Source organism: Anomaloglossus baeobatrachus, chromosome 1, assembly GCF_048569485.1.
Source record: "Anomaloglossus baeobatrachus isolate aAnoBae1 chromosome 1, aAnoBae1.hap1, whole genome shotgun sequence".
Lineage (NCBI taxonomy): Eukaryota > Metazoa > Chordata > Amphibia > Anura > Aromobatidae > Anomaloglossus > Anomaloglossus baeobatrachus.
Window position 1 is genome coordinate 555,103,724 of NC_134353.1, and position 27,285 is coordinate 555,131,008.

At 42.8% G+C, this 27,285-nt stretch overlaps 1 protein-coding gene across 6 annotated transcripts in view; it reads right to left on the reverse strand.

Annotated features, from left to right (window-relative positions):
* LINGO2 (leucine rich repeat and Ig domain containing 2) overlaps nt 1-27,285 on the reverse strand; it is a 2,307,572-nt gene that overhangs the window by 392,177 nt on the left and 1,888,110 nt on the right. The window contains exon 1 of one of the 6 annotated variants that reach the window (XM_075316940.1): nt 7,779-8,102. The exons of the other annotated variants lie outside the window; for them this stretch is intronic. The gene's annotated coding sequence lies outside the window, so the exon portion shown is untranslated. Of the gene's footprint in view, nt 1-7,778; nt 8,103-27,285 lie in introns of those variants that run through there. 6 annotated transcript variants of the gene reach the window in all.

The window sequence follows — 27,285 nt, forward strand, 5'->3', positions numbered from 1 at the left end:
TGTTTCTGTCTTTCTTTCTGTCTTTCTGTCTGTCTTTCTGTCTTTCTTTATTTCTTTCTGTCTTTCTGTCTTCCTTTCTTTCTGTCTTTCTTTCTGTCTGTCTTTCTTTCTTTGTTTCTGTCTTTCTTTGTTTCTGTCTTTCTTTCTTTCTGTCTTTCTGTCTTTCTTTCTGTCTGTCTTTCTTTCTGTCTGTCTGTCTTTCTTTGTTTCTGTCTTTCTTTCTTTCTGTCTTTCTATCTGTCTTTCTGTCTTTCTGTCTTTCTTTATTTCTTTCTGTCTTTCTTTATTTCTTTCTGTCTTTCTTTCCTTCGTTCTCTCTTTTTTTCCTTCTTTCTGTCTCTTTATTTCTTTCTGTCTTTCTTTCTTTCTTTCTTTTTGTCTTTCTGTCTTTCTGTGTTTCTTTCTTTCTGTCTTTCTTTCTGTCTTTCTGTCTTTCTGTCTTTCTGTCTTTCTGTCTTTCTGTCTTTCTGTCTTTCTTTCTGTCTTTCTTTCTGTCTTTCTTTCTGTCTTTCTTTCTGTCTTTCTGTCTTTCTGTCTGTCTTTCTGTCTGTCTTTCTGTCTGTCTTTCTGTCTGTCTTTCTGTCTGTCTTTCTGTCTGTCTTTCTGTCTTTCTGTCTGTCTTTCTGTCTTTCTGTCTTTCTGTCTGTCTTTCTGTCTTTCTTTCTTTTTTTATTGCACTGATGCATCAGGTGATTGTATAAAAGCCGTTTATACAATCAGCTGCTGTGTCGTGTGATTCAGGCCCTTGAACCTGACACATCATCTGATCTCTTTGCCTTCCAGCAAACTGATCAGATGATATTGGATCTGGATTAGACCCATGACCCAGGATTACTGCGGAGGGGGATTCTTTATTTTAATAAAGATGGAGTCCCTAATTGTGTTGTGTTTTATTTTTAATAAAAATATTTCTCTGTGTGTTGTGTTTTTATTTTATCTGTACTAGAAATTCATGGTGGCCATGTCTAATATTGGCGTGACACCATGAATTTCGGGCTTAGGGCCAGTTGACAATAACAGTACAGCTATCCCTAACCCCATTATTACCCAGCGAGCCACCCATCACCAAGGCAGCTGGAAGAGTTGGATACAGCGCCAGAAGATGGCGCTTCTATGAAAGCGCCATTTTCTGGGGTGGCTGAGGACTGCAATTCGCAGCAGGGGTGCCCAGAAAACGTGGGCCCCCTGTTCTGCGGATTCCAATCCCCAGCTGCCTAGTTGTACCTGGCTGGACACAAAAATTGGGTGAGCCAATGTCATTTTTTTTTATTTAATTATTTCATGAAATTCATGAAATAATTAAAAAAAAAGGGCTTCCCTATATTTTTGGTTTCCAGCCGGGTACAAATAGGCAGCTGGGGGTTGGGGGCAGCCTGTAGCTGCCTGCTGTACCTGGCTAGCATACAAAAACATGGCGAAGCCCACGTAATTTTTTTGGGGGGTAAAAAACTCCTGCCTACAGTCCCGGATGGAGTATGCTGAGCCTTGTAGTTCTGCAGCTGCTGTCTGCTGTCTGTCTGTATGGAGGAGAGCAGACAACCGCCAGCTGCCTATTTGTACCCGGCTGGGAACTAAAAAAATAGGGAAGCCCTATTTTTTAATTATTTCATGAATTTCTTGAAATAATTAAAAAAAAATCGATATAGGCTTCGCCCAATTTTTGTGTCCAGCCAGGTACAACTAGGCAGCTGTGAATTGGAATCCGCAGCACAGGCTGGCCCGAGCTTTCTGGGCACCTCTGCTGCGAATTGCAGTCCGCAGCCACCCCAGAAAATGGCGCTTTCATAGAAGCACCATCATCTGGCACTGTATCCAACTCTTCCAGCTGCCCTGTTGACGGGTGGCTCGCTGGGTAATAATGGGGTTAGGGCTAGCTGTACTGTTATTTTCAACTGGCCCTAAGCCCGAAATTCATGGCGTCACGCCAACAGCACTGAAGCCGGGTGGCTTGCTGAGTAATTATGAGTTAATACTAGCTTTGTTTTACTAGCTAGTATTAATCCAGAGATTCTTAATGTCAGGCAAGTTTGACCCAGCCATTAAGAATCTCCAATAAAGGGTTAAAAAAAAGACACCACAGAGAGAAAAAATACTTAAATAGAAATAAATACATAGACACACTTAGAGACTCCATGTTTATTACTCCCTGTCAGCCCTCCACGATCCTGCTCTTCTGTCTTCTTTCTCCTTCAGCCCATGCAGCTCTGCTACATCAGACAGCACTGCATGGGAGGAAGACGCTGCAGCTCCCCATGCAGTCTAATCACTCAGTGAGAGGCTGCGTTCTGTAAGCGGTGACGTCACCGCTGACAGGCAGGTTACCATAGCAATGGTGCTCCGATCAAGGGATTCCCGTTGGAGCTATTTACCGGCTGTGACAGGTAGTCCCTGAATGTGGGCTGACTCTGTAAAGATCGCACACATGCAGGAATGGGGAGTCGACCATGCGCCAGAGCATTTTGCCGGTACACGGACATGCTCAAACGAGCACCGCGTACCGGAGAGATGCACTGACAGGACCTAGCAATGATGTCTAGCTATGTGACCAGTCTGTAGCCAATGAGATAGTAGACACGTGACTGGTCACATGCTATTTTGACGTCACGATAGGTCCTATCATCAGTGCTGGTTACCGGGAGGATGCAGCGATTATCGGAAGGAAAAGCGTCGGGAGGCAGAGTGCAGGACGCGTCACGGGGACCTGTAAGTGCAATGGCAATGTTTATTAACTGTATGTGTACATGTATAATGTGTTTTTATGTGTTTGTGTTTGCCTCTCATTGTTTTCAATGGGGTTTGAGAGGTTCATCGAACGGTTCGTCGAACGGTTCTCGAACGGGATATTTCAAAAGAGAACACCAGAGCATTTGCGCATTTTCAAATTTAATAAATTTTATTAACACACACATTTATATATAAAAGCAATGATGAAAAGCATACATTGACATTAAAAAATGAGGTATGAAAATATACAAAACACACACATAGATGCGGAGGTCTTAAGTTGGCTGAGTATGAAAAGACAGGGAAATCTACAATAGTCTTTATTCCTTCCCTGCTATGCTAGGTGGCAGTAATAAACGTATACTGCATACGCTGCCAGGATGTTTGAGATTTTATGGTGAAGGGGGTGTCTCTCCCAATATTATATCTATTTATATCCCATGTTGGGTGCAAATATTTATAGTGTATCTATACATCCCGGTCAATGTATCCTAGTATACTATTCATCCAAATTTTAGATATAAAGTGCGTAGTGCATTCCATGGGTTAATAAATGCCAACACCGTCCAAATGAGTAAATGTGGCTACTGCATTACACCATAGTAATTGGATATAGTAAAAAACAATCACCATATATACCATAATGAATAATCATTGCACTTTGACATCATGAATGAAGTTTAAGCAAATAAATGCCTGCACACATTAATCAACGGTTACTGGTATAAACCACAATTCATGTTCAATGCAGTAATCCACATGATAGCAATCAATCAAAATAAGAAGGCAAGACAGTATTACCCATACTGTTTAGGTGAATGAGTATAGCTCAGCTAGACCTCTACCGCAATGTACATTTCGCATTGGAGAGCTTCCTCAGGGGCTTCCGTTCGACGAACCAAACCGAACTCGAACCTTCAGAGGCTCGCTCATCTCTAATTCCAATCACCTTGGGCTCACCAAGGAGAATAAGAGGGCCTCAACACTACTTTAGCTAAGCTCTTCATTCTTGTTATTGTGAAACTCTAATCCAATGCATGAAATATTTGATAACAAGCATATCTGGTACTTATGTGTTGGCCATGCAAACAATAATTTATATTTTATATAAGGAATCTCAAAGTGCTACGTGAGTATGGATCTGAAATTGTATTGTAGTTATGATGGTGCATTAACTGTGGGCGACTAGAATGGTTAGACAATAGGCTACAGAATGTCCAAAGGTCTGATATCTAGGATGGTCCACAGGGATTACTGTAACCTATATACACAACAGGGTCCAGAGGCTTACGATCTGATATATTGATGGAAAAATGTCCACCCAATATAGGCCATCAAAGTCTATAAGGGTCTGACAATTATATTGATTCTTGGCTCAGGGATGTAGTCTACCCTAAGTTAATTATCAACTTTCCATATGGGGCTCTCTATTTTTTTTCTTTACTTTTAAAATGTTTGACAACTCTGTGTCTTTTGAGAGGACTTCCTAATTGGCTTTTAAAAATCAAATATAGAAGTCTGATATTTTATGATTGGTTTAATCTACTTTCAAATCATCCTTACAGTTTGTGAACTTCACCTGAAACTCATTTGTGTTGAACATCTATTCTTAAAGCTTTCATTTGATACCACTAATAGGAGTATTTAATGCATTGTTACATCACCATGACGTAGACATCAGTAGCCTTTACCATGGGGTCCTAGCCACGCAGGCTTAGTGACTGCAATACTAAAATATATACACATATGACCACCTCTATAGTATTGTGCATGTTACTATCATTCTGCCAAAACAACTTTGGTATTTTGAGACATAGACTTTACAAGACGTCTCAGGTTGCCCTGTGGTATCTGGCATCAAGATGTTGCCAGCAGATCCTTTAAGTCCTGTTAATTGCAATCACATCTCACAGATGCTTCTTTAAATTTAAATATGGGGAATTTGGAGGCCATGTCAACACTGAATTGTATGCCAACAAGCTCATGCAGTAATGGTAGTGTCTGTGATGTAATAAGTCATCTCTGATCGTGAGCCTATGGACAATGAAGAAATGATAGTCACCTGGCCTGATAAAGCTTGTTCTCTTTTATATCAACAGCCAAGTCTGTGTTCATTTCCTTGGGAAGAGATGACACCAGAATGCAAGTGGGAACAAGGAAAGTTGAGGAGGCAAATGGGCTACAAATATTTGGTACAGGCATTTCAATGCATATTACTTTGACAAGTACCACCTACCTAAACATTAGTATAAATCAATTACTCCCTTAAGGCCCCATCACACACAGAGATAAATCCTTGGCAGATCTGTGGTTGCAGTGAAATCATGGACATATTTTTCCATTTGTACACAGCCACAAACCTGGAACTGATTGTCCACAATTTAACTGCTTCCACAGATCTGCTGCAGATGTATCTCTGTGTGTGACAGGGCCTTTATAAGGCATTGGTATTCCCTAAAAGCCATAACCTATTTCAGAAGGGTAATGTTCTCCGACATACTGCATTAATGTTGTCTCAAAAATTCCCATTTAATAATTTGATTGCGCATCTTTGGGACGTGCTGGCAAAACAAGCCTAACCCATTCAGGCCCCTCGTTATTGGGCTTAACAGATCTGCTGCTAAACTCTTGTTGCCAGATACTAGATAACTTTAGAAGTCCATGCCTCATAGAATCAGAGAGGAACCTATACAATATTAGACAAGTGATATGAATATTATATATGGAGAAGAATAAATGTACTGTATGCACCATTTGTATTACATGACTTCATTTAGGCCACTGAAAAAGCTTTACAACATCATATAAAAACAGCATTACCAGCATATCTAGTGTATTAGTTTGCTTCTGCTTTCTTATAACACACATACATCATTGCAGTACAACATACTCATGCTTGGTCAGCAAACCACTGCATGTATCCAGACATTGCATCATGTGTATACAGCAGAATTTATGTGTAATCACACGCAGTCGTTGCAATAGCAGTTCATGAATGCCATTAAAATAAGTCCCAAGAGCCGTGCGAATTGCTGTAACGTTTGTAATGAGCTGTATAGTTCAACAAGGTCATGACTTGCAATGATACCGCCTATAGTTTACTGATTGTACCTTAAAATCATGTAACACCAGCAGGTAATATCCCATTTAAAAAGCTATAACTAAGAAATTGATGTACTGTTCCCTATTATGAACTGCACAAGAGTAAATATCAAATAAACACATGATGAGTTCATACAGATTGGTTACATAGAAAATAATAAGTAGGTAGATAGATATAGATAGAGAGTGAGTGACACAGAAAAAGAGATAGGGATAGATGGATAAGATAGCTAGCGATAGAGTGATAGAGATAGATAAGATAGGGAGATAAAGAAAGATAGGGATAGATAAGATAGAGCAAGAGGGAGGGAGAGCAAAAGAGAGTGAGAGAGAGCCATAGGGATAAATAAGATAGAGAAAGATAGAGATAGGGATAGATAGATAGATAAGATAGTAAGAGAAAGAGAGATAGGGATAGATAGATAAGATAGAGCAAGAGGGAGAAAGATCAAGAGAGAGTGATAGGGATAGATAGATAGATAAGATAGAGCAAGAGGGAGAGAGAGCATGAGAGATAGAGATAGATGGATAGATAAGATAGCGAAAGAAAGAGAGAGATACGGATACATAGATAAGATAGCGAGAGAAAGAGAGATAGCAATAGATAGATAAGATAGCGAGAAAAAGAGAGATAGGGATAAATAGATAAGATAGCCAGAGAAAGAAAGAAAGAGATAGCGATAGATAAGATACAGCAAGAGGGAGAGAGAGTGATAGGGATAGAGAAATAATATAGAGAAAGAAAGAGATAGGGATAGATAGATAAGATAGTGAGAAAAAGTGAGAGCTATAGGGATAGTTAGATAAGCTAGCAAGAGATAGGAATAGATAAATAAAATAGAGTGAGAGGGAGAGAGAGTGAGCGAGAGAGCGATAGGGATAGATAGATAGATAAGATAGCGAGAGAAAGAGAGAGAGCTAGGGATACATAGATGGATAAATAGATAAGAAAAGGAGCGCGAAAGAGATAGGGATAAATAAGATAGCAAGAGAGAGAAAGGGATAGATAAGATAAAGAGAGTGAGAAAGAAATAAATATGGATAGATAGTTAACAGAAGTAGATAGATAGGTAGATAAGTATAGATACATAGATAAATAGATAAGATAGAGAGGGAGAAAGAGAAAAAGATAGGGATAGATAAGATAAAGAGATCGAGAAAGAGAAAGAAAGAAATATAGATAGTTAATATAGATAGATAGATAGATAGATAGATAGATAGATAGATAGGAAAAAAAAACTTCTAAAAGTATTACAATTCAAGGCCTCATGTGCGCACCTGTACACAAAAAATTAATGCCAAATGTTCCAGCAAAAAAGAGAAATTGTGTCTACTGTGTACATATGTATGTACTGTATATGATGTACATTTTACATGTTAATGCAATTACGTTTATAGTTCCATTTTCCGAGCATTAAATTAAACAGCATCAATGCTTTTAGCCTCATGTAAACACAATAATCACATCATTTTTTGTTTAATTGGAATACGATGATTTTAGAAGCCAGATTTCATCCATTGTGATTTCCTATTGCACACATACAAGCCTCCCTTCTCGGAAAAGCATTCTGTATGAGGAATACTCCTACGATACAATCTAGAAATCCACTCTACTTGTGGACAGAAGGAAAATTACAATTTCCAAAATGTCAATTACCGTGATGTGTAAAAAGTAGAAACCACATGTGACACTCTTTAAAAAAAGCAGAATATTTGAGAAGCCCAATGCAAATCCCAGACTCCATCCCTTCTGCCTTCTGCCTCCCATAGAACTGGCTGAGCATTCATCCTATCATTAATTCCTCCCAGCACAGTAACACCGTATAGAAAGAAGAGAAAGCACAATGTCTGTAAATGAAAGGAGAAACAGTCTGAGATGGCAAAGATCTCTGCAGCTTCTCCCAACAACACAAGCAGGATGGCATGTATGAAGAAAATATGAAATCCCTTACCAATCATTGATCTCTTCCTGGCTGTGCTCATGTTGCAATGTGCATAGCAGTTAGTGACTGCCTGTCTGTCTCTAAAAGCCTCTCATCTGAAGAGGAAGACACAAACATTCCCTTTGCTGTTCATTTAACCTTGCACAGACAGCAGCCTTTCATAGGATCAGCTGAGAGCGGTTTAGGACTCCAGCTCCTGGTGAGGTCCTCTGTGTGTGAGGCCAAGTCATTGATGGCAAACAGTAATGGATCATCCTCAATGTCTTGGTATAGTAACCTAATAAACTCAAGAGGTAAAGGACACCACCGATGCCAGGCAACCTGATTGTTCATAGTAACAATACTTCTCCTGTGGGGCTGCGGAGCACAATCAGGTGGTCCTCCTGTCTGTTTCCTAGATTTGGGCACTACCTCATTCATTTAATTAACCCCCTGAGATCCGGCTCGGGAGCTGCTCTGATTATACAGTAATGGGTCCATCAGGTACAATTAGATTCCAGCAGAAACACTACAGTTTGCATGAAAACTCTTACAGTAAACAATTCCTGGTCCTCTTTGTCCCCGGAGGGTACAGTCTTAATTAACCCTTAGAGGACTGGTCTATTAGATGTACTCTAATCATTTCTGGTACTTCGAATTATGTTTCCTAACAGTGCACTAAATGGATATTGTTATATGCAGACGCCTAAATTAATTATAGCCTTTCCAAAAAAGATTCCCTTTTACAACAGGGTGGGGCACTGTCAGTTGATGATGACCCGATGGTGCGTCCATATAATTCATGAGGTTTTATTATTGTAATGCATTTGTTCCTGTTTGTAAATATTATTAGTACTCCTTTTAAAAATACATTTCTAGTATAATATACATAAACAAAAAAAGAAAACAGAGCAGCACCTTCTACAAGTGTAAACAGGTGCATGCTGCTATGCCTTCTGCATTCCTTGGTTTATATATATCACACAATATATTATATTATAATAGTCAGGTTATATACATCATGTAGATATAATATATATATATATATATATATATATATATATATATATATATATATATATCTGTGTGTATGTGTGTGTGTGTATGTGTGTGTGTGTGTCTGCATGTCTGTAACATCTATGTCTATCTGTCTATCTCTCTGTCTATCTATCTATGTATATATTTAGTGTATAACTGTACAAAAATGTGCTGTCAAAAACAGAGCTGCTTATAATATAAATGTATCAATTTGCTAAATGTACAAGGAGAATAAGGGAAATCTAATTACGGTATTTAATGTGGCCACCCTTTGACTTCAAAACAGTATCAATTCATCTAGGTGCACTTGCACAAAATTAGGAGTTTTTTAGGACTATAGTAAATTGTACAAATAAACAGTTTGTGATAGTGATCATCATTTTCATATGTAGGATAATACACACTCATTAACTAAATAGAATCATTTATATAGGAAGCTTAAAACTGGGTGAGGAACAGCCAATCTTTTCTACAAGGGTGAGGTTGTGAAAGACAGTTACCTGTCAAAGGTCAAACTGAGCACAGTAAAAACACACAAGGTAGTTATTTTACATCAGCAAGGTCTCTCAAAGGGCAAAGATTTCAAAGCAGACTGAACAAGCACCAACATTAAAGGGGTTGTCCTGGATTTTAACTTCAATAGCCTATACCAGGGTAGGTTATCAATGTCTGATTGGTGGGGATGCCACACCTTCTCTATTTCATTCAATAGGGAGTGGATGTGCAGTACCTGGTAGCAACCACTATACAGTAAATTCAGTTGTGCTCCAAATGTATAACATCACCAAAAATACAGTCAATTTCTTTAAAAAAAACTCTGCCAATTTTTTCTATTACCTAAACCTGCCTGTGTATGTAATATTTTATTTGCTTATATTATGTGTTTTTATACAGTGTAAGTGCATTAATATTCTCACCGATCACTCTCTTCCCTGGTTTCCAACGCTGACCTACATTTTAAAAGCGGTTAAAACATAAACGACCAGTGTGATAGTGATAGGCAGGGACAAGTGTGATAATAAACTTATTATTGCCAGATCGGTGGTGATCGGTCTTCTCAAATACTGCAGTAGAGTCGCCATAGTTGAGGGAACACTTCTTAGTCTCTCCTCACTAAGCACAGATCCTATAAGTTATTAGAGATTTCACTGCTGTCACTATCACTCTGGTTTTTGCTCTTATCTGCGCATTTTTACTCATTTTTACTCACGCATTTTTATAATAGAACAGACCATAGTGACAATGGTAGATGGTGAAGCTGCAGAGAAAACTCTTCTAATAAAGTAGTAGTTTGGACCTGGCAGCAGCACACTTCCGGTCACTCTGCCTGCGCATAAGCATCAGAATCATGCATGGTGTAGAGGGATCAGTGAGAAGTCTTGCCAACCACAAGATGGCAATGCGCTTCCATTCAAAAAGAGGTACAAAAAATAAAGGTTTTAGATAAATACTGACTTTCAAAGCAGTTGTTTTTATTTTTTTTTATCAGATTAGATTTTTAGTGATAAAACCTACTTAAGAAATATCTACAGAGTGAAAAAGATTAAAGTGGCAAATTGTCCTGGAAGTGATGATATGGCCCCCACAGAGCACTGATCTCAATATCACCCTGTACAAGTGTACCTTTAGGAATTGATGATGTGTTGAAGGAAAAAGATGGTCACACCAAAAATGAATTTGATTTAGAAACTTTTGTTCTTTTAATTTTGTAAATTCTAAAAATAAACTGTTAAGAAATATTTTTTTAAAAGCATTCTTGCATTGTAGTAATTTTTCCAGACCTGCATGCAGGCTGCTCACTATTAATCAAGCAGCATGCTGTCTGGCTTTATCGGGTTCAAAAAATGGCTCCTCTGACACTTTTATGATATAGCCGTACCACTGGTTCCAAAATTTATCCATTTGGTAATGCAAGTGAAATTAAACGTCACTTAAGGAATTAAAGAATGTCCATGAGAAGAAGTTTCCTTAACACTGGACTATGAGAGAGAAGGCCAGCTACAGGTGTTCCATTGACCTCATGCCACCACTCCTAAAAGATATGAAATCTAGAATATACAACTATCTTCTCTAGTAAGGAGCCCTGCTTTTTCATTCATTCAATGATAGCTGGACATTGGTCTCAAGATTATCTTCACAAGAAAATTTTCCACCAGTCCTACCCACAGGATTATGATGTGGGTTGTATAGTATATGTAGTGTACAATGGGGCATTAGGGTACTCGTCACTGGGCCAGTGTTTTTTTGGGGTAGCTGTGACTGGCCTGACCCGGCTCTGTGACCCCGTCGGCTACATGATAAACAAAAATAGCAAACGGACAAGTGTCCAATACAGCTGGGGATGGAAGGAGGGTGACAGGTCCCTGGGAAGTGGTGACTGGGATCTCAGCCTCCTCCATCGCTGACCCTTCCTGCGACTAGTCCTCTCCCAGGGGCAGTACTGGATGGGGAATGGGGATGCTTTGCAGCGCCACCCGCGGTATGCGGTCAGGAGCTATCTGCGGCTGCACAGTCACTCTCCGGGGAAGGTATTATGTGCAGCCGAGATGGTATCGCTCCCCACGGGTGGAACGGGGTATCCTGGGAGGTTGGTGAGAATGGGGGTGGCAGTCCACGGGAGTGCCGGAGCGCAGGGCGGCAGCAGTTAATCACAGAGTCACCAGGTGCGGGTTCCAGTCACTTTATTTACTGGCTCAGGTGGTATCGCACGACGGGTGCTGGTCCTTGCCATCAGAGACTCCGGTCGCTTCCCAGGCAGGTAAGAGGCTAGATCCGGTTTGGTAATCTGTGGCCTTTCTCCTCCATGCACAACTCTGTAGTCTCCCTTGTTCCTAGCCCGTACAGGCCAGCAGCCTGAACCTCTCGTGGGTCGGACTTCTGTCCCATCTCCCCAGGCTCCCTCTCTGCTGCCGCGCTGGAGGCCACCCAAACTGGGGCTCTGTACCTCTCTTGTGCTCAGTCCCGAGCTCTGGCGACTGCTCCCTTTTAGTCCATGATTACAAGTGTCGGGTTCCATCTCTCAAGGTGCTACTGGCCCCAGCTTGGTTGTGCTGTCTGTTCAGTGTTACATCCAGACAGCTCTGTTCTGCCTCCCTGAAGGCCTGACAGCTTCCCTTCAGGGAGCTACACATCATGCGTCTGCTCTGTCTTGTGTCCAAGCTTGTTCTGCCTGGCTAAAAGTTTCTCTACTCCTAACTGCCCATGCCCCCACCTTTGCAAGTTGTTATGGCAACCAATTTTGACCTAATTAGTGGAGGCCACCTGGCATCTGCCAGGAAGTGTGTGTGTAGAAACATTGTTAACCCTTTCCTAGTGACTGCTTCTCTCTGCTGTATGATGGTGTGAGGGGTGTGTGAACTTACCAGATTAACATCTTCACCTGCCCGGGGAGGGTATAATGATATACCCTGTAGCGACCAGTCTCAGGGATGCTGCATGTACAATAATCCGACCCATCTAGTCTTCATTCCAGGTACAACTCAGTATTGCATTAATTGGTTTATGGAACCAATGTTACAGCCATTTCTCCAGAGAATTCCAGAAAACATTTTTTAACATTATAACAAAAAGCTGCATGTTGCTCATGCTACTGTTATCAGCCTGTATGGACTAAACATGATACCACGGCCTGCAGCATCTACAGACTTGTCTTCCATCAAACACTTCTGGAAAGTCATTGGTCAGCAATTGCAAAAGAGCTGCCAAAATCTGATCTTGATGATTTGTGCACACTGGTGGCTTCAGCGTGGCAGAAAATTGCTCAGAAATTAATCATCTCAAATAAAGTGCAAGTTTTTGCAAATTTCTGCACTTGCCACTCATACTTGATACTAAAAAAAATATGTTTTGAAAATTGTGTTTTCATGTTTTTATAATTTGCATATTATTAACATCTCTATTGATCCTATGGCGTTTCATTCCACAATCTTTCCCTCTCTATATATACAGATATATACAATATACCACAATCAATATAGTATGCTATATACACTCCTTAACATTGAGATTGCAACATATACTGTATATGTACATTTCTCTCTTTCTTTGGTTCTCTCTTTTCATATATTCAATTTGTATTAATCAACTCATTCATTTTTTGCCTTGGTCTTATCAACTAGTGACCCCCTACAACACAAAAACCATTAAGAGATTATGGATTGCATGGTTAAAAAAAATCTGCTGAAGCAGTGTCACAGGAGCTGCTGTGTGTACCGTACATTGAGAAGACATCCAATAGTCACATAAGCAGCTACCATTGTGTGAGGTTGCTCTGGATACAATACAATAGAAGGTGAGGCTTTTAGTTTACACAGCATACAAAGATGGAAGGCAGTAACAATACATGGGCAGGGACACAGACACTTGTGAGTAATTTGCCATCAAATGTAGCAGCTTCTCGGATTCTATTGACGTACATTCGTAGTACAGGATACTGAATTATAAGCATTCAACTTAAAATCAATCTAAAACATTATTCAGATTATAAACAGGACCCTGGTAACAGTTGTAGCTAGGCCATAGAGTCTATGAGGGTCTACAATATCCCTTTAGGCCCATATAAAAAGATGAGCACTATTAAATATCTCTGATGGTTCCATGCAATGTTAGATATCTTGCATTGGGGCATATGAGCTTCATGCTATGGCACTGCTTAAAAAACATTGTAGGTATGAAAGTAATAATGGTTTAACTCACACAATCACACTTCTTAATCCCCATGGATTAATAATACCTTAAAGAGGTTGTCCACTACTTTTGCATTGATGGCCTAGCCTTTGGATAGGTCATCAATGTTTAATTGTCCGGAGTCTGACACCCTGCACTCCCCTCGATCAGATGTTCTTGGTTCTGGCGGCAGCAGCCAGAAATGTTCAGTTCCTGAGCTGCCCCATCAACTGATAAAGGTGGCGGCCATGTAGTGCACATCCACTTCCCATTCAAATCAATAGGTGGCGGATGTGCAGTACTTGGCCGTGGACACAATCGGAACATGAAGCAGCTCTGAAACTGAGCATTTGCAGTCATTTGCTGTTGCTGCTGGCATTGAGAATATATGATCGGCGGCTTTGAACCCCCAACAATCAGACATTGATGACCTATCTTAAGGATAAGCCATCAATGGTAAAGTACTGACCAACCTTTTTAACTGAGAATCATTCTTAAGCTCGCTTTACACGCTGCAATGTATCTTACGAGGTGTCGGTGGGGTCACGTCGTAAGTGACGCACATCCGGCATCGTAAGGTACATTGCAGTGTGTGACAGGTACGTGCGATTGCGATTGAACAGTAAAATGTTCATCGCATGCACGTCGTTCATTCCTCATGGATTGAACGTCAGATTGTTCATCGTACCCGGGGTAGCACACATTGCAGTGTGTGACACCCCGGGAACGATGTACAGATCTTACCTGCGTCCTGTGGCTCCCGGCCGGTAATGCGGAAGCAAGGAGGTGGGCGGGATGTTTACGTCCCGCTCAGCTCCGCCCCGCCCCTCTGCATCTATTGGCCGCCTGCCGTGTGACGTCGATGTGACGCCGAATGTCCCTCCCACTCCAGGAAGTGGACGTTCGCCGCCTACATCGAGGTCATATGGAAGGTAAGTATGTGTGACGGGGTTAATCGTTTGTGCGGCACGTTCAACAAATTGAACGTGCCGCACATATGATGGGGGCGTTGCAAATCGCATACGATATCGTATGCGAAATTGCAACGTATAAAGCTGGCTTTAGCCTGGCTCCCATCGACCACATCCATATTCTTTCTTGATGCTAGTTCTCTAAGCACAAATCACCTGTCTGTATTAAACTGGACCGCAGTTCACCAGCTGAGTCATTTCCATCTGAAATTGGCCAGCTATGATTGTGTTCTTGGTTTGCTCCTGTACCTTCTAGAGCCAAACCTCACAATCTATACTTGCCTTCTAACTGTCCTGAAACTAGCCAGACAATCCCAGTTTTTGGATGCTGTATCATTGACTTCAGACGTTGGCAACTTGTATTACTTTCAACTTTATCTACATCTCTAAGATACAGATATAGTTAGTTATAGGTATGGGGCCCAGTGACCTACCCAGACCACACAAAGTGGGATTCCAGCCCTACCGAAGTCTTCCACATGGAGTTCTGTAAATATCTCCTCCAAGTCCATCGCAGCACCTCAAACATAGCCTGTAGGGCAGAGCTGGGCCGATTCCCCTTATGGTTCACTATACACAAGAGGGCGCTATCACACCAGGCACACACACAGAACAGCAACCCCAGCTCCTACCATCATAAAGCCCTGCTGAGCCGGAGCCCAGAGCAAGCCAGGAACCCCGGCAGCCAGTCCAGCCAAAGTCAGCAACACCCCCTGACAAAAGCCCAAATAAAAGAGATCTCAGAGAGCTGCAAGATGCAATACATAGAGGACTGGAGGAGTGAATTAGAGAACTCCCAGAAACTCACCATCTACCGGTCACTGCGGAGGGACTACACTCTGGCCCCATATCTGGAAAGGCTACGCCACCCCAAAGACAGGCAGACCCTGAGCCTGTACAGACTGAGTGCCCACAGCCTAGAGGTGGAAACAGGGCGGCACCGACAGACATACAAGCCGCGAGAGAACAGACTGTGCCAGCACTGCCAGCAGGGGGCTCTGGAGGACGAGACGCATTTCCTACTGCACTGTGACAAATACTCAGCAGTGAGGGGCTCCCACTTCCAGAAATTTACCACCCATAGCCCGGGCTTTCCATCCATGGATGAGGACATGAAACTCCGCTTCCTACTGGGGGAAGAGGAATCAATGGTGGAGATCGCCGCCCAATATGTCACCACATGTCATAAGCTGAGGGGAACCTAAGACCCCTAAATGGACTGTCAGAGCCCAAATTGTGCCCCCCAACTCCCCATAACCCTGATCCCCTCCCACCACACTTACTGTATTTCTCTTGCTTTGGCAACACTAATTGTATTTTGGTCCTGCCAATAAAGCATATTTGAATTTGAATTTGAATTTGAATTTAGTTAAATATAATAGTGGAGAAGGGAGTCTTCATCTCTCTTCTCTACTATTCACTCATGTTGCCTGAGACCTTACATAGGAGGCATAATAAAGTCATTACATTGCTTCTGCTATGCCATCCCACACAAAGCCTAGAGTGGTGATCTACTCCGCTAGGGATAGATGAGGTTATGTTTAATGGAGTTGAGGTAAATCATCATGGCGTGTTAGTGGACAGCGTGAGTCCCTCTTACTGTTGGGTGAATACTGCGGCCAATATACTGACGTGCGGTGTCCCTTGAAAAAGGTGATCCGAAACAGCTGTTGGGCTTGGACCTAGGACCAGCTTTTTCCCCTCCATCATAGAACACTGGTATGTTGCTGGGCTTACCCTGAATATGGTTATATGGAATTGATGAGAGATTCGCTGTACCTATAGATATATCTTTATATTATCTGTTAGGGGGGTTTGCACTATGTTAATAATGACTGACATCAGACACTCTGTTGTACTAATTGAGTATATTTGCCTATAATATCCAGTCATTTATACTTTGGCCCTGGTCCCCACGATGTGAGGTTCTTTTTAGTGTCCTCCTTATTTATGTTACTTGGGGAATTGTGCAAGTGCATTTCCCACTTTTTTAACTGTTTGTGAACCTTTTCTAATAAAGATATTTTGGACTTTATTACTCCATTGTGTGGTTCCACATTTTTTGTGGCCAATATACTGAGTAGAGGAGACTTTGGTTGCATGATACTGCGTGGGAGCATATATATATATCTATATATATAATTGCCTTATTCTGTCTGTCTGTCTGTCTGTCTGTCTTGCTCCAAAATTGTGTCCTTACGGTGACACAAAGCTGATTGGCTGCTGGGCTCGCCATGGCCCCCCCCCCCGCACGGATTGGCCGCTCGCCCAGGCTCCGCCCGCACACGGATTGGCTGGCCGCTCTCCCAGGCTCCGCCCCCCACACGGATTAGCCTCTTCGCCCCGGCACCCTGCACGCATTGGCAACTTGGCCACGCCCCGCCCCCCTCACGCAATGCATGCTTGCTCTGGCCCCACCCCCCGCACGCATTCCCCGAACCGACACGGAGCCACGACTCCCAGGTGAGTACTGTACCCCCAGGAGCCCACATCAGTGTACGCCGCCAACCCAGCCGACACATACCCTTGCATTGCTGGGGTTGCCGCCGTATGCTAGTGTGGGCTCCAGTGTGAGCGGGGGACGGGATACGCTGGTAACCATGGTAGCATAGTTACCAGCGCATCAAGGTCCTGCAGCGGCGGAACATACACACGTACATACATAACAACACACACACACACACATCAGATCACACTCACTCTCACACACACACATCACATCGCATCCACACGCTCACAACATCCTGGGATATCGCTTGCTTCTCGGCGGCGATACTATGGAGTGACCTTCCAGGACCTGCCAGAGGATCACATGGCCAGAAGCATGTGGTATCTCCGGATGTTGTGAGTGTGAGCGCGTATGTGCGATATGGTCAGTGTGTGTGTGAGTGTATGCGATCGGATGTGTGTGAGTGTGTTCTGATGTGTGAGTGTGTGTGTGAGTGTATGCGATCGGATCTGTGAGTGTCGGCAGAGGAGCACGGCGTGCTGGGGGAGGCTGGGAAGAGAGAGACTGATCCTGGGGAAGGCTGGGAGGGGGAGGCTGATGCTGGGGGAGGCTGGGAGGAGAGGCTGATGCTGGGGTAGGCTGATGCTGGGGTAGGCTGATTCTGGGGGAGGCTGGGAGGATGTAGGCTGATGCTGGGGTAGGCTGATGCTGGGGGAGGCTGAGAGGAGAGAGGCTGATGCTGGGTGAAGCTGGAAGGAGAGAGGCTGATGCTGGGGGAGGCTGGGAGGCGAGAGGCTGATGCTGGGGGAGGCTGGGAGGGGGAGGCTGATGCTGGGGGAGGATGGGAGGGGGAGGCTGATGCTGGGGGAGGCTGGGAGGGGGAGGCTGATGCTGGGGGAGGCTGGGAGGAGGGAGGCTGGGAGGGGGGAGGCTGAGAGAAGAGAGGCTGATGCTGGAGGAGGCTGAGGCTGGGAGGAGAGAGGCTGATGCTGGGAGGAGAGAGGCTGATGCTGAGAGGAGAGAGTCTGATGCTGGGAGGAGAGAGGCTGATGCTGGGGGCAGAGAGGCTGATGCTGGGGGCAGAGAGGCTGATGCTGGTGCAGCATGGGGGATGGAGCACGATGGGGGGTGCGCAGCATGACGGATGGAGCACGTTTGGGAGTGCACAGCATGGCGGATGGAGCACGTTTGGGAGTGCGCAGCATGGCGGATGGAGCACATTTGGGAGTGCGCAGCATGGCGGATGGACCACGTTTGGGAGTGCGCAGCATGGCGGATGGACCACGTTTGGGAGTGCGCAGCATGGCGGATGGAGCACGTTTGGGAGTTCGCAACATGGCGGATGGAGCACGTTTGGGAGTGCGCAGCATGGCGGATGGAGCACGATGGGGGGTGCGCAGCATGGGGGATGGAGCACGATGGGAGGTGCACACCTCCCCCCAACACACACACACACAACACACCACACACACACTGGGAACCACAAACACCGCCCTACACAGACACCCACACACACAGACAATGCTGCACACACACAACACCCAACACACAAACACCGCGGCATACATAAATATACGCACATACCACGCAACACACACACATTGCACAAAACATACCTCCCCCCAAAACACACCACACCCACACAAACCGCGCAACACACACACAACGCTACAGACACACAGCGCTCCACAAACAACGCAACACACGCAACACACATACAACACCGCTCTCACCCCCGCCACACCCAGACAACACCCAGAACATGTACAGCGCCCTACACAAACAGTTGGTAACTACAGACAACAACATCTATATATATATATATATATATATATATATATATATATATATATATATATATATATATATATATATATATATATATATAACAAAAATCATACATTAACTACACAATACGTAAATTCTAGAATATCCGATGCGTAGAATCGGGCCACCTTCTAGTATATAAATATAAAAATATATATATATATGCAGTCATATGAAAAAGTTTGGGCACCCCTATTAATGTTAACCTTTTTTCTTTATAACTATTTGGGTTTTTGCTATTTCAGTTTCATATATCTAATAACTGATGGACGAAGTAATATTTCTGGATTGAAATAAGGTTTATTGTACTAACAGAAAATGTGCAATCCGCATTTAAAAAAAATTTGACCGGTGCAAAAGTATGGGCACCCTTATCAATTTCTTGATTTGAACACTCCTAACTACTTTTTACTGACTTACTAAAGCACTAACTTGGTTTTGTAACCTCATTGAGCTTTGAACTTCATAGGCAGGTGTATCCAATCATGAGAAAAGGTATTTAAGGTGGCCACTTGCAAGTTATTCTCCTATTTGAATCTCCTATGAAGAGTTGCATCATGGGCTCCTCAAAACAACTCTCAAATGATCTGAAAACAAAGATTATTCAACATAGTTGTTCAGGGGAAGGATGCAAAAAATTGTCTCAGAGATTTAAACTATCAGTTTCCACTGTGACACACATTAACCCCTTCAGCCCCCGGGCACTTTCCGTTTTTGGGTTTTTGTTTTTTGCTCCCCTTCTTCCGAGAGCCGTAACTTTTTTATTTTTGTTACTCTTGCCATATGAGGGCTTGTTTTTAGCGGGAGGAGTTGTACTTTTAAATGAAACTATATGTTTTATCATATAGTGTACTAGAAAACGGCAAAAAAAATTCCAAGTGCGGAAAAATTGCAAAAAAAGTGTGATCGTACAATAGTTTTTGGGATATTTTATTCACTGTGTTCACTATATGGTAAAACTGATTTGTCAGTGGGATGCCTCAGGTCCTTGCAAGTTTGTAGACACCAAACATGTATAGGTTTACTTGTATTTAAGGGGTTAAAAACATTTCACAACCTTGTCCAAAAAAAGTGGCGCACGTTTTGCGCCATATTCCAAAACCCGTAACGTTCTCATTTTTTGGGATATATTGGTCAATGACAGCTTCTATTTTGCGTCTTGAGCTTACGTTTCTAATGGTGTAATTTTTGCGCAGATGCTACGTTTTGATCGCTTGTTATTAAATTTTGCGCAAAACTTGCGGTGACCAAAAAATGTAATTTTGGCGTTTGGAATTTTTTGCTGCTACGCCGTTTACTGATTAGATTAATTGATTTTATATTTCGATAGATCGGGCATTTCTGAATGTGGCGATACCAAATATGTGTTTATTTTTTATTTTTTTAACCCTTTATTTTTCAATGGGGCGAAAGGGGGGTGATATGAACTTTTAGGGTTTTTTTTATTTTTTTAAACTTTTTTCTTTATTTTTTTTTATTTTACTAGTCCCCCTAAGGGGCTATAGCAAGCAGCAATCCGATCGCTCTGATCTATCTGCAGATCTCAGCTACACAGCTGAGAACTGCAGATACGGTGCTTTACTTTCAATGCCGGCTGTATTCCGGCATTGAGAGGAAGTGAGTCATGATAGCTACTGGCGTCATCACATGACCCTGTGCTACCATGGCAACCACTGAAAGTCACGTGATCACGCACATGACTTCCGGTGGGGGCGGCGGTAAGTAAAAATCATGGCCACGCGCATATACATCTCACTGCCAGACTTTGGCAGTGAGATGTAAGGAGTTAAATGTTCCGGGTGGAATGCGATTCCACCCGGAACATGCAGGCATACATGTCAGCTGTTAAAAACAGCAGATATGTGCGCCGATAGCCGCAACCTGCCGGCGGCAGGGGGCGGGGCTTAACCTCACACGCTCCATGATGGATAGATCCGTCCAAGGTCGTGAAGGGGTTAAAGAAGTGGTTCACCCCTTTTCATTATTGGCCACAATGATATTATGTTGAAAAACAATGTTCCTTTCAAATACCTTGTGTTGCCAATAGTGGCTGTGAGCGGCGCTATTGCAGTCTACTCTTCCTCACTGCCTGACCCCTGAGCTCTGTATCCTCTGGGATCCGGTGATGTCATGTCAACTTCCTGTTCACCTGACATAACTGTGGCCGAACCCAATCTCCGTGTGTCACTGGGCTGTGGACAGAGTTTCACTGCTCATTACAGCCCAGCGTCAGGCAATGGGGAAAAGCGGTCCGCAATAGCACTGCTCACAGGCACTATTTGCGACACAAGGTATTTGAGAGAAACATTGTTTCTTAACATAATATCATTGTGGCTAATAATGAATATGGGTGAACCACCCCTTTAAGTCTCAATGACCTAAACACGGTATGATTACTCCTATAACCTCAACACAGTATGACCACACACATTATGATGGCCCTCATAGTCCCCCTAAACAATATGGTGGCCCCCATAGTCTTCCACACAGTATGATGTCCACAAAACCCAAAGCACTGCTCATTTTCCTCTTGGTATGCTACACCAGAGCCCCCTAATGGTAACATTAAAAACTGCAGCATAGACTTTGTAACATGCCAAAGAATGCCAATGAAGAAAGCAGAGACTATTGTTACTGTACATAAATAATAGTTAAAGCAACATAGAAATAAGGACATACTAGCAGTGTTTTATGTAAAAGGAGGATAATGTTCAACTTACACAAGGTTATATTTCTACTAATCAGTTTCAGCACTCTGAAAAGTTTATAGCATAAGAGCATTGCACGCAATGATGCACTTATGTGCTTCTTGAATGTAATTTGCTAGACTAACCCAAGTGTCTCCAGTGCCCGTGACCTGAGGGCCAAGACCACTTAGTGAAACAATATACTATGCAGTACTATGCCAAATTTCATATAGAGTATGATGTGACAGTGTGTATTTCTTTTGTGAGTTCAGACTATTACATTCAATTCATAATTCTTTACAGAAACAAAAATACCCATTCTAAGAAGTGCAAAGGCAGAAATCGCAGGAATCAATATACTAGGTTACATGGTATTCAGTGTTTGTTTTTATGAATTTGACACCTGTGCTCTTGGTAGGTTGCTATGACCCTGATATTTGCAATAATTTAAGGAATTTCATCTTTCTCTGTTACGAGAATGAAGATATTGACATTTAATTCTTGACAATTTGCAAGAATGTGACAATTTCTCAAAAGGGAATCTGTTCAAGATCTAGGATAAAACAGCAGCATACAGTGAAATTCTGCAATGGAGATAGAGTAATAGGTTTTGACAGGAGTTTTAGGGTCAGTATTAGGGTCAGGATGAAAGACCAAGGGATGAAGAGGAATTAAACAGGACAGAAATATTTATTGAGTTGTAGCTCAGAGAGAAAACAGAAAGTAGCAGAAATGTAAGAGGTAGGGTGGATTTGTTGTAAAATATGACACCTTTTCCACACTGGTTCAGGCGGTAGTAAGGTGTTAATTCCATATGTCAGGAATGCAGACAAGAAAAAGAAAATTCCATACAGGCATGAAACATGCAATTACAAATAATTCTGAGCTTGTTAACAGTGATATTTTGTACGTGCAGTCCTTGAATACATAAAAACAAACATAACAAATGTAAATAGGCACTAAAGGGGTGTTCTCAAGTTTTTAAATTGCTTTCATTAGTGAGACAGCAAAAAAATAAGCAAGTTTGCAATCCACTTGTTTGTTTCTATCAACTGTCATTCTACTGCATTGAGAGAATTTGCTATTGATTCATAAAAAATATGAATTGAATCAGGAGTGTCTAGAGAGTAGCAAGTGTGGCGCCCCTGAGGCTTTCATTACCACAGAGGTGCTGCACCTCATCCAGAGGTGTGGTATCCCATCCAGTGTAAGGAAGGGGTCATCCACCGGTTCACACGACACAGGCACACAGACAGACTCATCACAGCACTCCACTAAACCGTGGTTATAGCCTAGTGCAGCTGGACTTGTATAGTGGCTAGCACCGTTCCCGAAGCCAGTCTGGGGGTGGAGCTTAGTGGGTGAGGTGTCTGAGGTGAGGGAGCGGAGCTGAGTTGACAGTTAGCAGTTGACAGTGTCAGTGAGTGGTGTGGAGAGGAGACGACCGGAGAGTAGAGACTCAGGAGTCCTGCTTGACCCAGGTAACACAGAAGAAGGGATCCTAGAGACACGGGAGTGCGGAAAGCACCCGTGAGTTTGCTTCACAGAACACTGGGTGGAAGGATCTGGCAGCAAAATGGGGACCCGGTCCCTAAACTAAAAGAAAACTAACATACTCTTTAGTAACACTGGGGGCCTGGGTGACTACAAGCATCCAGGGCCGAAAATCAATACACAAATCTGCTGGAAGTGGGCCACAGAGGATCAGGGAGCCAATCAGGCAGAAAACCCATTAAAGGGCCGCGGCCCCTGGCTCAGGCACTGTGTGCGGAGGTGCGGGACAGGAAGGCGAGAGTCAGCACAGCAGAGATTGCCAGGAAAGGCACATCTGAAAGGTGTACCGGTATTGACCCTTGAGCTGCCCGGGACCGGCGGGAGCCCTTCACAGTTGATCCCAGCATACCACGGGTGATTGCCCACTTAGTGTACACCTGTGGAACTGATACCGTGAGTAAAGACTTTGACTGCAACCCCCAGTGTCATCTACATCCTTCCCATACCCTCTCATTTGCCCCGGGGTCCTTCTCTACCTGGGGGGAGAATAAACAAAAGCCGCAGCTAATTTTACAGGGAACCAATATGTTAAGGACCAAAAAGAAAAATTCCCATAAAAAATTGCCCTACACTACACTAATATGTGCACAAAACCTGAATTTAAAATAGAAACCTAATAGTAATTCTCCTCACAGCACCTGAATTCTGGCTGTCATCTAGATGTATCTTTAGTCCTGGATTCTATAACTGTCCCTTGATGAACCCTGTGAAGTTAACAGGGAGAAATGCATCGGGATGATGTCTGATCATGAGGATCTGATGCACTTTTGCCAGATAAGTCATAATATTATGTTGACAATCTTAACCATTAGGTTTCTTTTTCAAATTTACGTTTTGTGCAAATATCAGTGTAGTGTAGGGCAATCTAGGGTTACTCTAGGGTCTCCCGTCGGTGAATGGGGGCACCACAACCATAGGGCATGACATACCATCCATTGATAGGTAGGGTATATATTAGGGGTAAATTAGGGATATTTCCCCCCCTCCCCCTCCTTTTGGTATTTACCTGTCTTGTTGCCCCTACACTATTAGGGTGAGTGTTATACTTTGGTAAATTTTATACCTTTTAAATGATATATTAAAGGTTATTTTTTATGGGAATTTTTCTACCTGTGGGGTGCAATATCACCGCAGCTGTGCCATCAATATCTGCTTTGGAGAATACACAGTGCAGGGGTGGCCCACATAGCCGCAGTATGACAGGTGGCATCACAAACTTGTACTTTTAACTACAGCTCCCATCATCACAATCATCATCCCTTTGTTGTTGAAAGACACCACCAGAGTAATGGAATCGGGCCATGCCGCCGCAACATGACCAGACTATTCCATCCCGGTAACAAGTACCCCCCTGGCCCTGGAGCTGGGCGTCTCACGTGCACCTTGTGACTGGGATAAGATTTCTGGTATAAGTAAAGCCACAGCTTGTCATGGATTAGACAAGCTGTGGCATTACCCTCCCACTGCACCCTGCTGGGGTATGTCTCTCCCAGGTTTGAACATCCCCACTGAAATTTTTGATTTTTGAATCTCAGATCATGGGATTTAAATCTGGATGACATAGCAGAATAGTCCGGCAGTCCAACAGTGAGTTCCCCTGCAAGGATACCAAAACAACCGCCAGTTGTGAACTCAGGTGACCTCACTGATATCACAGCTTCTGATAGCCAGGGGCTCCCAAGCTTCCCTCTATGTGTTCCGGAGGCTGCAGTGAGCAGTCACATTTTCTAATGTCACTGTTCGCAGTAGCATCCATATGTAATGAAAGCCAAGGATTGTAGTACAATGTTGTGGATTACATCGTACCTGTGAGGGTGTTTTGAGGGTTAATAAACAAGGGAAAAAGGGTGCCTGTGTTTTTTTAATTCAAATAAAAGATTTTCCTGTATTTGTATTTATTTCTTTTGACTTACAAGGTTATTAATGGGGGTATCTCATAGACAACTCTTCATTTTTAACCCAGGGATTGATGGTATTTGTTACTTTTGAAAAATCACATCTATCATCAACCCAATATATTACCCTTATTGCCACCACACCAGGGTAATCAGGATGAGCCGAGTAAAGTGCCAGAATTTGACATGTTAAGAATGTGGCACTTTTGGGGCAGTTGTGGGCTATTTTTTTGAGCTGGGATGGATGAATAGCCCGGGATCTTGCCAGCCTGATAATACAAGCCCATAGCTTCTTGTTTTATTTGCACTGGGTATCAAAAATGTTACATTGTTTTATTTATTTATTTTGACAAAAAAAAAAATAAAAAAACAAAAAATACTAATTTAAAAAATGACTTGGGGTCCCACTATGTTTTCCCAACCAGTACAGGTAAAGCTGTGGGCTATTATATAATCAGGCTGATACAGTACATGGTTATTTGCACACCCTAGTCCAAAAATAGCAGTCTGTATCTACCAGAGAAATGGAACATCACATTCGATAAGCCAAATCTTGCACTTTATCCAGCTCATCCCAATTGCCCTGGTGTGGTGGCAATCAGGGTAATACATGGGGTTGATGATAGATGTGATATGTCAAAAATCACAGCTGCCATCAAGCCCTGGGTCAGTAATGAAGAGGTGTATATGAGACAACTACATTACTAACCGTGTAAGTCAAAATAAATAAACACAAATACAAAAAAATCTCTTATTTGAAATAAAAAACACATACACCCTCTTTTACCCAATTATTAAGCCCAAAAACACCCATTTTCCTCTGCATGTGAGATGGGCAGTTGTTAACTCTGGTAACCTTATAGAGGTCACTAGAGTTCACAGCTGGCCAGCGTAAACTGCGGTTACTTCACTGACATTACCACAGGTCACATGGTACGCTGACCAATCCCAGGCATGCCAATAATTGGCATGGCTGTGATGGGGACGGAAATACCCACAGCCTGGATGCTTGTTAATTGGCTGCAACAAACATTGTCTTTCAACAATCTTTATTATGGTTCCAAACCCGAAGAGTAACACGGACGCACAGTTAGTCGTCCATATTTCGGGTTTGGAACCGGTCACAAGGTGTACGGTATGAACTCCTTTCCTTAACGTTCGGGTTTGCTCATCTATAGCTGCAAGTTTTCCATTTGAACAAAATACATGGAAAAGCAGATTTTTTTTGTGTCCATATTTGTATGCATTAAATTCAGTTGTCCAATGAGTAAATATAATATTTTTATGGATGCCAAAATCACTAACTTCATCAGTCACATTCCATTTTTTTTCTCATTTATTTTCTATTCTGCAGCACAAGGCCAAGGTTTTATGAGAGGGATGTAAAAATAAAACTTACGGCATTATTATAACTTTGCTAACAACCTCAATGTTTCTCACTGCTCACTAGTCATAACACTTCCTCTGAAATCCAGTCCTCAAGGCCACACAAATAATATTGTAGCGCTTGTCATGCGCAATAATATTACAACACACTGTAACCTCTGAGGACTGGTTGTGGCTGGAAGTCCTTTTCTAGAGTGAAGACAGTAATATGTGACTGGAGAGAAAATGACCATTAGGACTGGACAATAGACAGCAGGTGCCAGATGCACCAGGACTGGCTGGACAAGTTAGTGGTAAGATATTAATTTTCCCATCGATATTCTTGATGTGTAAGCAATGAGTTTCACCTGAAAGCCTTAAAGGTGTTACGCACTTTGCATGCTGCGACATCGATACTGCGATATCATCGGGGTCAAATCGAAAGTGACGCACATCTGGCGCCAGTAACGACATCGCAACGTGTAAAGTTTAGATGCGCCAATAAACGATCACAAAAGCATCGTAAATCGGTGATCTGTGTAGCGTCGAACATTTTCATAATGTTGCACCAATAGGAGATACAATGTTGTTCCTCATTCCTGCGGCAGCACACATCGCTGTGTGTGAAGCCACAGGAGCAAGGAACATCTCCTTACCTGCCTCCACCGGCTATGCGGAAGGAAGGAGGTGGGCAGGATGTTTACGTCCTGCTCATCTCCGCCCCTCCACTTCTATTGGCCGCCTGCTGTGTGATGCTGCTTAGGAAGGAGGCGGGTCGCCGGCCAGAGTGACGTCGCAGGGCAGGTAAGTGCGTATGAACCTTCCATAGCAATAATGTTCGTTACGGCAGCGATCACAAGATATCGCATGTGCGACGGGGACGGGTACTATCGCGCTCGGCATCGCAAGCATCGGCTAGCGATGTCGCAGCATGCAAAGTACCCCTCAGTCTTTATTTTTACAGATGTGTTGGGAACATGATATTTTGGCACTTGTTAATATACTGTAAGTATATTAGTGTTAGAGGTTCACCTCCTGTATTTGTTAATGCAGCATTCCTCAGAGTGCTACTCTTTGCAAAATGGC